Source organism: Lepus europaeus, chromosome 3 (assembly GCF_033115175.1).
Source record: "Lepus europaeus isolate LE1 chromosome 3, mLepTim1.pri, whole genome shotgun sequence".
NCBI lineage: Eukaryota > Metazoa > Chordata > Mammalia > Lagomorpha > Leporidae > Lepus > Lepus europaeus.
The window spans coordinates 132,061,388-132,075,756 of record NC_084829.1 but is presented as its reverse complement, the minus strand read 5'-3'; positions in this window follow the sequence as shown (position 1 = coordinate 132,075,756).

The following is a 14,369-nucleotide window of genomic DNA, read 5'->3' as shown; positions in this document are numbered from 1 at the left end:
CTGAACGCAGCAGGTAGAGAGGCAACTACAACCACCACCCTGTGGTCATCTCTCAATAAAGCCAGAACTCTCTCTGGACCAAACTTTCATTGAAGGAGTGGTCTAGAAAAAAAAAATCCATTCACCAGAACAAGGAGAAACAGTTCAGTCTGCCTACGATAGGAAAATTATCTCCCCTGGAATTACAGCCAGGGACCTTCCCACAGAGCACTTTGAGGTTTGGCATAGCGCTAGCAGTATAGTCTGGGAACCCCCAAGCTAAGAGAGTTCTATAAAAGTTAGTCCCAAGATGTTAATATCTCCAGGGTGCCTGACTAAAGCAATCTGGAAACTTCTTTGGAAAGGTGTGTTCCTTTAAATAAAGAAAAGAGTTATTTATTTATTTATTTATTTGTGTGTTTATTTATTTATTTATTTGAAAGCAAAGCCACAGAGAGATGGAGATGGAGATGGAGATGGAGATGGAGATGGAGGAGAGAGAGAGAGAGAGGAGAAGGAGGAGAGAGAGAAAGAGAGAGAGAGAGAGAGAATGAGAATCCATCCAGGCTAAAGACTTCTACAGACAAAGCACAATATGAGTTCACAGTTCAAAATTCCAAGATAGATACCAAAGTAATCCTTCATGAGAGAATGTTAGGGTACAAAAGCAGGACTATTGGATCTCCCCAAGAGTTAATAGAAGAGCAGAACATCAGTTAAGGACAGCGAAGGGGGTGAGAAGTAGGCCTCTGCCCAGAATAAGTGGGGAGTGACTGGTAGTGGCTCCCTGGGCTCTGTGTTGAGAGTGTGCTGAGGCCATGCCATGCCCAGGTGCAGCAAGTCAGTGGAGAAGCCTGACTGTGACTATATAATACTATATAATTGCCATGGTACTCTCGTCCTACTGGAAAAGTTTTAGTTATCTCTTCTTGTTTATTTGTGTGTCTCCCCAGACAAATGAAAACCATTCAACTTACCCACAGCTCCAAAAAAATCATCATATTCATATCTTTGAATCCCCTCCTCCACCAGCACCTGTCACGTTCTTGGCACATAACTGTGTTCCCCACATTCTTGACCCGTGGTTGATCAAGCAGCTTCCCCCAAACAGAGCTGCTTTTGCTCCTTGCTGTGCTGCCCATTTTCCTGGGATCTGTGGCCTGAGCTGTGACACCAACTGGTAAGAAGCATCAAAGGCACCGATCAGGCCTTGGAGGGCAGTCCCAGGGGGCACAGGAAGTCAGCTAATGAAAGGGTCCACAGCCAGTCGGTCTCATGTGTCACCCATCGGCCACTATTTTTACTCTTCACAAGATGTTTTCCACTTCAAAATGGTCACCTTTTCCCCTTGATATATCCCTTACTTCCCAATTAAGCTCCAGGCTTGCTTTCTTCCAGTTTCAACCCCAAATTCCCTCTCAAGAGATATCTCTCCAAACATGGTTTTATGAGGAAAGCTAACAGACCTGGCCTGTGGGATGTCAACGGGACCTTTGATCCAGACCCAAGCACAAGCAGCCCTCTCACCTCCAGGGAGCACTGCCAAGCAGGCAACCACTTGAAACAGGCAGAACCCAGCGTCCGCCAGCCCTGCCTGCCTCCCCTTCATCACACTCCACATCCGAAATCTCTCTCCATCACTCACAGTCCTGTTTGGTCTGGACAGGGCCGTGCCTTGGGCAAGCATCTCAGCTATTCTTTGTGAACTCTGGCATTCCTCTTTGCGGTCCAGTCCGCCACAGCAGATTAGTTCAGTTTCCCCTTTTAACGGAATTCTGGAAGTCAGTGGGCTAATTTACAGACACGCTCTTGAGAGATCAGATGACTTAGAGAGGCAACACAGAACGGGCAGAGAGAAAAATAGCTCCAGGGAGGAAATGGTCTTTTACGAACTTGACAGAAATGGGGGAAAGGCACTCCATGGAGTTGGAAAAGTCCACACCAAGATGGATATGCTGTGAGGTGGATAAGGGGCACACCAAGGGTCACAGTTGAATAAAATACAACAAATGCAGCAGGATGCATGAAGATGAGAAAGAAAAACACTAGAAGGGTAATTGGGGTCAGACAGTGGAATGGTAAAAAGAATTGGGAAGTTATTCTCTACAATAACCAAAACCACAACCATTTAATGAGCATCTACTGTATCCCAAGATCTACCGCAGCCACCAACGTTACCATGATGTCTCAGACATGCACCTCAAAAACCTCTTTAGGAATGCAGAGTCTGGCGTCTCATGACTAGGCTCTTGAGAAACACACAGTATAAAATAGGAGTACTTCACCCTATGCCACAACATGCTCTGGAAATCTAGGGACAAGGGAGGAAGTGGTGAGAGTGGGAGGGCAGCCAAGTTCAGTGTCATCACAGGGGAGAGGAATTTGGCCTGGGCTTGTCAAGTAAGAGGATCAGAGGTTTGGAGACTGACAGGACATGTGGACCAGAAAAGGGAATTATTAAGGGAGGAATCAAGTGTTTGGATCAGTGGAATATTGATAAATACTCAACAACCAGCTGGGCAGGGGACAAGATGTCAGTTTGCAGCATTAAAAGATATCTATTGCAAATACTTCTATCACGGCCAATTTCCAGGCTAGCCAATTTGAAGTCAACCAGCTCACATCACTTTAATTTCTCAATTGCCTCCTCCGAACCAGTAGAGAGGCCAGCTCCACCACACCCCTGCTGGGTTTAAGCAGGCTGACTCTGAAGTGACCCGGAGGAGTCCAGTGGAAAAACTGAGCCAACGCAGGATCTGTCTCCAAAGTCCCAAAGGGCTGCTGCAGCTGGGGACGCTGGCAGTGCAAAGAAGCCCCTACTCAGCTGAAGCTGGAAATCTCCGCTCACGCCAGAGGTGCCTCTTCTCCAGCTGATACGCACATTCACAGAAGGTCCAGCGTGCTCTTGGTGTCAGCCTTTCTAAGCAACCATGGCCAGGGTCCCTTGCACAGCTCACAGTCCCATACTGCCACCTGCTGGGCGAAGTGATGTGGCACTCTGGGACAAAATATCTCAAGAACCACTTGAATGCTGATGTCCTTGTGATGTGAAAACAGAAACCAGTTGAGAAAAGACCCTCCAGACAGTTCAGAGCCACAGCCTCCGTGACAGCTGTAGCCATCGCCAGTCATTCTGAGAGCCGCCTGGTGAAACTCCCACCGAATGACCCAGACGTCAGTGACCCTCGTGATGTAAGGGAAGGCACATCTCCCCATCTGATGCTCCCTATGGGACTCAAGTGGACGGGCCCAGGCCTTGGTCCCTAAGGCATACCTTTGGCTTCTATATGGTTCATGGGCCCATAAGCATCAAATATTCCTAATATTTCCCAAACTCAATATCCTAGGGTGAAACTTCATTGAGAAATAATAATATTTAAAAGGTTTGTATTACCCACTTTACCTACTTTATCATCTAAGAAGAGAGTCAGCTAAATTTTTTAGCAGTGATTCTTGTCTACCAACTCTACATAAAACATAATTGCAAAGCGATTATAAATGCTGACTTACTTACTTTTCTAAGTTTAATTCACAGGGATAGGAACCTTATTAGAGAAGGGGAAAAAATATACCAGGAGTAGGCACAACAGATATTTAAATGTCACTGATGAACTAATTATAGTGACCACTGCTTTTTATATAATCACTACAGAATGAAATTTTAGGGGGCGGCGCTATGGCACAGCAGGTTAAAGCCCTGGCCTGAAGCACTGACATCCCATACAGGCGCTGATGCTAGTCCTGGCTGCTCCTCTTCTGATCCAGCTCTCTGCTATGAGAGAGCAGTAGAAGATGGCCCAAATCTTTGGGCCCCTGGACCCACGTGGGAGACCCGAAAGAAGCTCCTGGCTTAGGATCAGCACAACTCCAGCTGTTGCGGCCATCTGGGGAGTGAACTAGCAGATGGAAGACCTCTCTCTGTGTCTCTACCTCTCTCTGTCACTCTGTCTTTCAAATAAATAAAATAAATCTTTAAAAAAAAGTTTAAATTATATACTAATACAGTTATATTAAACTCTAATAGGAGTTTAAGGTTTTTGTTATTTTTCCAAGTTGTTTTAAATAACTACTGTTTTTATGTTTTTTAAGGAATTGGTGCTGTAATCTAGTGGGTTACGCCTCTGCCTGCAGCACCAGTCTCCCATACAGATGCCAGTTTGAGTTCTGGCTTCTCCACTTCTGATCCAGCTCTCTGCTGATGGCCTGGGAAAGCAGTGGAGGATGGCCCAAATGCTTGGCCCCTGCACCCGCATGGCAGACCCGTTGTAGCCACTTGAGGAGTGAACCAGTGGGTGGAAGATCTGTCCGTCTGTTCCTCTCTTTCCGGTAACTTTGTCTCTCAAATAAATAAATAAACCTTTAAAACAAGAAATCCAACTTACCAATATTTTCTCTCATTGTTCTTGCTACTTATTTCCTGGGCAAAGAATCTTTGCCCACTGCTCCACCACCCCAGGTTGCAAAGATGGTTTCTTGTGTCTTCCCCCCCCCTTTTTTTTTAAAGAAAACATATCTTTAATTTACATCATGGTCAAAGGCTTCATGATCCACAAACAAAGAGTTCAACAAGTCAAAAGCAAAAATATGGGGCCGGCGCCATGGCACAGTAGGTTAATCCCCCGCTTGCGGCGCCCGCATCCCATATAGGCACCGGTTCTAGTTCCGGTTGCTCCTCTTCCAGTACAGCTCTCTGCTATGGCCTGGGATAGCAGTAGAAGATGGCCCAAGTCCTTGGGCTCCTGCACCCATGTGGGAGACCTGGAAGAAGCTCCTGGCTCCTGGCTTTGGTTCAGCGTAGCTCCAGCTATTGCAGCCATTTGGGGAGTGAACCAACGGAAGGAAGACCTTTCTCTCTGTTTCTCCCTCTCACTATCTGTAACTCTACCTCTCAAATAAGTAAATAATTAAAAAAAAAAAAAAAGCAAAAATACCACAGTTCTGTAAGCATGTAGGCAAGGGCAATAATCAATACAGCAGTTTTTGAGAGAATAAAGTGGGGGAACTTATTCTTACTAATTTCAAGATGTACTAGATAGACACAGTAAGCAAAATGTACGGTATTAGTGGAGGCATAGATATGTAGCCCAATGGAACAGAATAGAGAATTGAGAAAAACCCCGCCCCCCTCCAAAAAAAAACTCTCAACTTGTTTTTCACAAAGATCCAGTGCAAGTCAATGGAGGAAACAGGCTTTTCAACATTCAGTGCTGGGGTGATTGAATATCCAGAAGCAAAAACTTGACTCTTGACCCAAATCTCACACATGAAATAAAACTTAATTCATTTTGTTGAGTGGCAGATTTAAAAGCACAGGAAATTATAGGTGAAAATTTCCAGGACCTAGGGCTGAATAAATCCAAAAGCGAGATTCATTAAATTTTTTAAAAAATCAATAAATTAAACTTCATCAAAGTTAAAAGCATCTGTTCTGCTAAAGACCTTGTGAAGGAGCTTGAAAAGACAAACTACAAATCAAGAGGGAATATCTGCAAACCATGTATCTGATAAAATATTCATATCTAGAATTCATGAGAACTCTCAAATGCAATAGTAAAAAAAAATCCATTCACTTAGAATAAAAGCAAAAGACACGATGAGACCTTTCATCAGATGGCAGGCAGAACACAAATAAGCACATGCAAGCATATTCCGCATCATTAGGCAATGGGGAGATGCAAATTCATATCTCTATGAGATATCACCACATATCAAAGCAACAAAAATGAAAAATAGTCGACAACACAGAATGCAGGTGAAGACAGAAGAAACTAGATCTTTCATAAATTGCTGGTGCTGATGTAAAACGTTACAGTAACTCTGGAAAAACATATGGTAGTTTCTTCAAAAAACTAACTAGACAGTTATTATTATACCACCTAGCAGTTGCCTTCCTGGTCATTTAACCCATAGAAATTAAAACTTTATGTCCACACAAACACCCGCACATAATTATTCCCAGTAGTTTTATGTGTCATAGAAAAAGCTAGAAATATCCCCAACATTCTACAATAGGTGAATGAATAGACATACCATGTGCATCCATACTAAGACCACCACCCAGCAACAACCACAAACCATTGAATTTGCATAAGAAATTGGACTAATCACAGGGAAAATGTGCTGAGTGGGGGTAATATGTCAATCTCAGAAGCTCACATATGGCAAGATCCCATTCCTGGAATGTTCTTTAAATGCAAGCTAGTTTAAAAAACCTGCCATGGGAGTCCAAATCCCATTAAGTTGGCAGGTATCAATGCTAACTTACTAGTTAAAGTGATCAGTTTAAGTTTATAACTGATCATAAAGGTAGGCTCAACTGTCAAAGGGATCACATAAATAAGATGAAATATCTGCTAATAATAACTAATAGAATTAAAAAGGAGAGAACAATCCAACATTGGAAGCAGGCCACACAGCAGACTCATAGAATGACAAATGCCCTAAACAGCACTCTGGCCTCAGAATCAGCCCTTAAGGCATTTAGATCTGCCTAAAAAGCCCATGAGAGCATTTCAGACATGGAAAGGCAAGACACTGTGGCAAAAAAAAAAAAAAAAAAAAAAAAAATGACCTACAGGAAAGATCTCTGTGAGTGAGATCCCAGTGGAAAGAATGGGCCATCAAAGAAGGAGGTACCTTTCTCTGAAAGTAGAAGAGAACTTCCACTTTGATTATGGCCTTGTCTAAATAAGGTTGGAGTTTGCAGACTCAAGAGGCTTCCATAGCCCTGGCAGCTCACGACAAGCGCCTCAGGTGATCACTGACGTCATAAATAAGAGTATCAATTGTTAAATCAACAAGAGTCACCGTGCACTTGCTCCACATGTAGGATTTCTGTCCTTAATATGTTGTACTATGAGAATCAATGGTAAAACTAGTCTTCAAAGAGTACTTTATACTTCTGTGTATCTGTGTGGGTGCAAACTGTTGAAATTTTTACTTAGTATAGAGTTGATCTTCTGTATATAAAGATAATTAAAAATGAATCTTAATGAAGAATGGGATGGGAGAGGGAGTAGGAGGTGGGATGGTTGCGGGTGGAAGGGTGGGTATGGGGGAAAGAACTGTATAACCCAAAAGTTGTACTTTTGAAATTTATATTTATTAAATAAAAGCTTTCTATTAAAAATGCAAGCTACTTTAATCTACTTTATTTACAGGATTTACATGCCAACACTTCTCTCTTAGATGTCATTGCTGGGGCTAACACCACTTTTACAGGTAAGCAGTTGCCAGTGTGTATGGAATAGTTGAAGGAGATGTGTATGATCACAAAGGGGTGGCATCCGAAGGCCTTTGTGGGGATGGAAGAGTCCTCTGTCTTGATAGCAGTGGTGTTTATCAAGTATAAACACTGGACAAAATGACACAGAACCATGCATACATTTTATGTCTTTTTCAAATCCCTGGCTTTGAAGTCATTGAGAAAAAAACTGGATGAGAAGGACACAGAACTTCTCTGTCTTGTCTTCGCCACTTCCTGTGAACCTGTCTTTCAAAATAAAAAGCTGCTAAAAAAAATTTAAAAAAAAAGAAAAGAAAGAAAACCCAACCAGAAAGAAGTGCTCTGCAGCAATGAATATATTAGTGTGCCTACGTATAATCAAGTGATCTTCTCTCAGTAAATTTTAACAGGAGGAATCCAATTAATTAATTATACTTCTGCTGAAGTACTGCCCCTTTTATGCCCAGTTCTTTCCATTTTTCCTACTTTATTTTTTCTACAGTGAGAGACAAAGAGAGAGGAAGAGAGGTGGGGGTGGGGATGCTCTAATCCTCTGGTTCAGACCCCAAATGCCTAAAACAAAGCCAGGAGGCGAGAACTCAATCCAGGTTCCCTGCATGGGTGACAGTGACCCGAGTACTTGAATCATCTCCTGCTGCCTCCTGGAGTGTGCATTAGCATGAAGCTGGAAATGCGAGCAGAGCTGGGACTCAAACCCAGGCTCTCCAATGTGGGATGCTGGTGTCTTAACTGCTAGACAAAATGCCACAACAATACCCCAATTCTTTTTTTGTTTGTTCGCACTTTTTTTAAAGATTTATTTATTTCTTTGAAAGTCTGAGTTACACACACAGAGAGAAGGAGAGGTAGAGAGAGAGAGAGATTGAGAGAGAGAGGTCTTCCATCCGCTGGTTCACTCCCCAGTTGGCCACAATGGCTGGAGTTGCGCCAATACGAAGCCAGGAGCCAGGAGCTTCTTCCAGGTCTCCCACGCGGGTGCAGGGGCCTAAGGACTTGGGCCAGAGAGCTGGATCGGAAGTGGAGTAGTCAGGACTCCAACCAGTGCCCATATGGGATGCTGGCACTGCAGGTGGTGGCTTTACCCACTATGCTACAGCGCCGCCCTCCCCCCAATTCTTACACTCTAAAAACATAGACAACTTTTATCACGTTTATAACTGTTTAATACATTTAACGTAATGATTTATATGCCTATACCTCTCTATTAAATATCAAAACCAGGTCCACAACCATGTCATCTTTGAAATCATGATGTTTAGCACAGCACATACTGGAGATTAAATGAGTGAGCGTATTAGGGGTAAATGAGTGACATATCCAAATAAAATACCTTCCTTTTAAGAAATATTTTAAAAAGCATGCTAGTGAATAATTTCATAAAATGGCTATGGGGGCTTGATTCTCTTCAGAAAATATTTGGTGACTGAAAAGCATCTACGCTTTAGTAATAAGGATCATCATATTGAGAACATCCTCACTCCAATTGTCTGGGTCACTGTCCCAAACTGAACAATTCCAAGATTGGCCAGCAGGGGGAGAACAACGCCCCAGTTTAGCGTGGAATCGACTACTCACAGGTAGCTGAAGAAGTTTCCTAATCAACCTTTTCCAACGCCTGCATTTACAGAGCTAACAATGTTTCTTAAGTGGCAACTGTTTTTGTCCTTGTATTTCAGTGTCCATGGAGGAACATTCATAACAAACTCGGTAATTCTCCATGGACAAACTTACCTTGTATCCTATCAGCACATCCTTCTCTTCCCCAACACACCCCAACCCCATCATGTAATAATAATAATAATAATAATAATGGCAATAAAACAGCATAGAAGCTGGGCGTTTGGCACAGCAAGTAAGATGCTATTGGGATGCTCATAGCCCCTACCAGAGAGTCTGTGCTAGTGTCTTGGGCTCACTCTGCATTTCAGCTTCCTACTGATACACATTTCGGGAGGCAGCAGAAGATGGCTCAAGTACTTGAGTCCCTCCCACTCACCTGGGAGACTTGGACTGAGTTCCTGGCTCCTGGATTCTACCTGGCTCCAGCCCTGGCTATCACCAGCATTTAGGGAGTGAAACAGCAGACGGAAGATCAGTCTATCTATATCTGTATGTATATCTATATCTGTATTTATCTGTATCTAGAGATCTATGTCTATGCCTATCTCTATCTCTATCTGCCTTTCAAATAGATTAAATAAATAATTTTTAAAAATAAAACCCACCATTTAGCCATCTTCAGGTGTATCGTTTGGTAGCATTAAGTACATCAACACTGTCGTGCCACAGATCTCCAGAGTGTTTCCGTGTTCTGGAAATGAAATCTTATACCCATCAAACAACAACTCCCCAGTTCCCCTGATCCAAGACCCTGGAACCCATCATCTATTTTTTGTTCCTGTAAATTTGACTATTTTTTATACCTCATACAAGTGGAATCGCACAATACGTGTCTTTTTGAGACTGGCTTATATCACATAGCCCAGTGTCCTTGAGACCCACCCAGGTTGCAGCAAGGGACAGAACGGCCTTCCCTTTATGGGAACACATTGTGTTCATCCACTCATCCATGGACGGACACTTGTTCCCGCCTCCCAGCTGCAGTGAACAGGGCGGCTATGAACAGGAGTGTGCATCCACATGTCCTTTTAAAGAAAGAATCAGTGCCCAGACATAAAGGAAGTGTGGATCAACTCAGCTCGGTCTCATCTCCTGCAGAGTGCTTCACAAACAATTGTACTGAAAGAAGAAAAATCAAGGGCCTGCACGTCGGCATAGTGGGTAAAGCTGCCACTTGCAGTGCTGGCATCCTGTATGGGTGCTGGTTCTAGTCCCAGCTGCTCCACTTCCGATCCAGCTCTCTGCTATGGCCTGGGAAAGCAGTACAAGATGGCCCAAGTCCTTGGGCCCCTGTACTCATGTGGGAGACCTGGAAGAAGCTCCTGGCTCCCGGCTTTGGATTGGCACAGCTCAGGCCATTGCAGCCAATTGGGGAGTGAACCAGCAGATGGAAGACCTCTCTCTCTCTCTCTCTCTCTCTCTGCCTCTCCTTCTCTTTCTAACTCTGACTTTCAAATAGATAAATAAATATTTTAAAAAAAGAATGAAAGAGAAAAAGAAAGAAGAAAAATCAGACCTGTTATTTACTGAAAAGTTATATTATTCTCAACAGTGTTTCTCAGAGTCTAGGTCATTAACCTCAGAATTTACTCAGTGTGTAGTTAAAAGGGAGATGGATTAAATCAGACTGGTTCATTAATTGTGACAAGTATATCATGGTGGGGAAGCTGGGTGTGGTTTATTAAGTGCAATAAATATATCATATTAAGATGTTAGCAATAGGAGAAGATGAGAGTAGGTATGTGGGAATTCTTTGTACTACTCCACACAGTGCCAGCCCACAATTTTTATTTTGTAAATTTAAAATTTATTTATTAATAAATTAGATAATCTTTTAAAAATACAGATTTTATTTACTTATCTATTTGAAATTCAGAGTTACAGAGCCAGAGGGAGAGACAAATCTTGCAGCCACTGGTTCCCTCCCAAGATTGCTGCAACAGCCAGGGCTGGGACAAGCGAAAACCAGGAATGAGGAGCAAGGAGCCTCATCTGGGTCTCCCACAGTGGGACAGGGGCCAGATATTTGGGCTATCTTCGATGTCTTTCCCAGGCCTTAGCAGAGAGCTGTAGAAGAACTGGAGTAGCCAAGACATGAACCAGCACCCATGTGGGATGCCAGCATTACAGGCAGCAGCCTTACCTGCTACTCCACAATGCTGACCCGTAAAATAAATCTTGAAAGGAATTGTAGTATGGAATACACACGAATCTTTGATATAAGAGGTGGAGAAAATAGACTCTACTGTATAATGGGATTAGTAACAAAGCCACATTACAAAGGAGCATGTGGTAATCTTTGCAAACAAGCATCCAGTCTGCTGTATGGTCACAAAACATTGCATCCCTTCACTCCCTTCAAGAATAGCCCTCCCCCTCGGTGATCTAATCACAAAATCAGACTCAATAGACTCAATGGACAGTATCTGCATTTATTCTCAGTCTGGCTGTAGACTCAACAGTCTCATTCTTGTTTAGATTTCTCTTTCAATATCTTATTTAAACAAATTACAGAAGAGGCACTTCCAACCTTTGCCTGAAATCTCCTTAGCCTGCACCTCTAATTCATCAGGTATGTTACCAGTCTTCCAAGTTACTACCAGAGACAGATTTTGAGGCCGGCGCCGTGGTTTAACAGGCTAATCCTCCGCCTTGCGGTGCTGGCACACCGGGTTCTAGTCCCGGTTGGGGCACCGGATTCTATCCCGGTTGCCCCTCTTCCAGGCCAGCTCTCTGCTATGGCCCGGGAAGGCAGTGGAGGATGGCCCAAGTCCTTGGGCCCTGTACCCGCATGGGAGACCAGGAGAAGCACCTGGCTCCTGGCTTCGGATCAGCGAGATGCGCCGGCCGCAGCGACCATTGGAGGGTGAACCAACGGCTAAAAGGAAGACCTTTCTCTCTGTCTCTCTCTCACTATCCACTCTGCCTGTCAAAAAAAAAAAAAAAAAAAAGATTTTGAGTAATTCCAATGGTACTTAGAACATACCACAGGCAGTCACTTCTTCAGCCTCTGACAGCCTCTTTACAATTTTTCCACCCTTTGCCCCCTGCCAGTTCCCAAAGCTCATGCCCAGTGTTTCATGTTGCACATACAGTACACCTGCTTTGAGTACCCATTTCTATCCCAATTATATTTTGCTGCATACAAACTACTCTGAGACTGAGTAGCTAGAAAGATTGATTTTTTTTTTCCCTCATGATTCTATGGTTGTTATCTGCTAGGTGGTTCTTTTGAGGGTCTCCTCTGGGACTGCTCATAAAACTGCAGTCCTATGGCAGCTCCACTGGGGACTGAGGGCATGAGATGGCACTACTCTCTCATATGAGACTTTGGTGCTGGCTGTGAGCCTGGGTCTCTCTTCCACAGTCTCTCATGATTCAGTAATTTAACCTTAACTCCTAACGACTATATATGACCATGGGAGAATTTTCAGAACCCCAAAAAAAGCTGCAAGGCCTCTTAAGAACATTCTCATGGCAGTTTCTGCCAGGTTCCGCTGGACAAAGCAAGTTATAAGGCTAACCCATATTCAAGGGGTACAAAAATAGATTTGACTTGATGAAGGGAATTGCAAGGTCACATTGCAAAGAAAAATTCAGCAACAGAAAAACAAAATAATTTAGCACAATGGTGAAATTGGAAACTATTTTAGAAGCAAAACTCATCAAAAAAGGAAAAAGAACACAGGGTTGACAGAGAGGTGACATCTCTGAAGTACACAATAAATTGGAGAAATAAACCAAAGTCCAAGAGAATCTTTGCATGAGAACCTCATAATCTCAGAAGAAGGAAAGAGACCAAATAGAAGTTTGAAGACAATCTCATCCATCTTTTCTCCCACCTCTGTCCTACCCTTAGATTTCAGAAAAGTGAAAATACAAAATGCTGACACCATAGTTTAAAGTAAGAACCAGGGATCTCAGAACCACTGCAAGATGGTCACCTGTTCATTTCAGGTGCAACAGAATGTCATCTCTCAATCTGATTTAAAAAAAAAAAAGGAAGAAGGAAGCAGGAAAGGGAGGAAACAAAGAAGGGGAGAAGAAGGGAGGAAGGAAAAAGTGAGGGAGGAAAGGTTCAAGCCAGTTACTCCCTCTAGAAGAAACATGGATTAAAAATGAAGAAACATCAAAAGAAATCTTCATAGGCTGATAGGAAGATGAATCCAATAAATAAAAACAAGCTCAAAGAAGTTTTGATAAAACAGAAAAGAGCAGGCTCCAAGAAATAATATGGTCACTCCTTAGTATCCTCAGGGAACTGATTCCAGGCTAACCATGAATAACCAAAATCCATGGTTGCTTAAGTCCCTTACATAAAATGGCACAGTAGTTGTATGTAACCTATGCAAACAAGGTTACAATTTCTCCATTATGCTTTAAATAATCTCTAGATTACTTATAACGCTTAATACCATGTAAATGTTATGTAAGGAGTTCTTATACTACATTGTTTAGGGATTAACGACAGGGAAATAAAGTCTTGTTCAGTACAGGTGCCAAGTTTTTTTCCCTGAACATTTTTTTATCCACTGTTGGTAGAAACCATGGATACAGAACTCATGGATAGAAGGTCACCCATATATTAGTAAGATATAGCAAGAGCATTGAATAAAATAAGCTTTCCTGAAAACCAGACTCAGAGCATATAAGAAAATTTGAAATAATCACTGATTAAAAATATCTTTAAAAGAGATTAATTAATAATGAAGAAGTTAATAAAGTAGATAGGATGTTAACAGTTGTAGGCTATAGATGATTGTTTCTTTTCTTCTCATACTTTATAATATTTCTTAAATTTCCAAAATAAAAATAGAAACTGTCAAATAAGAAATCATTGCTATTTTTTAAAGGGGAAGTTGTGGTAGGTGAGGAGGTAGTCAGAAACAACTTATTAGAGTTTCAAAAGAAAAAGAGATTAGTGGGGAAATAAAGTGAAGAAACATAAACCCAGCATTCATTTGTTAGACCCATAGTGAAAGAGAGCTGGAGGGGACAGAGGTTAACAAGATAAGGACATGGACAGTGCATACACAAGCAGAGAGAAGGGAGCAGTGCACGGGTAGACACCACAGGTGCATGTGAAAGAGAAGGGTTCATGCTTCAGGGAACAAAGCCCTGTAGGAAAGGAAGAGTCAGAACTCATGGAAAAACAGTTGTTCTGTAAGGGACTAGAAAGTGGGCAGCTGCAATCACTCAACACTTGAAAGTGGAAATGAGAATGATTTAAACACACACACATACACAGAGTCTTGTGTAGTACAGCAAGAAGCCAGAATGGACCTTCTGGCATTCCAACCACTATGGCAAATTGCAGTATTCTGAGGGAATATCACTTAGGTGCTCACTGAATTGCACCTAATGAATACCCTTAGGTCCTGGGTCTTTTCTGTTACATTGACACTTATTATCACATATATAAATATGGGTAAAGACACTTCAAGTACTTAATGATATTTGGAAGTATTTAGTTATTTATTTACTTGAGAGGAGAAAGAGCTCTCATCTATCAGCTCACATTCCC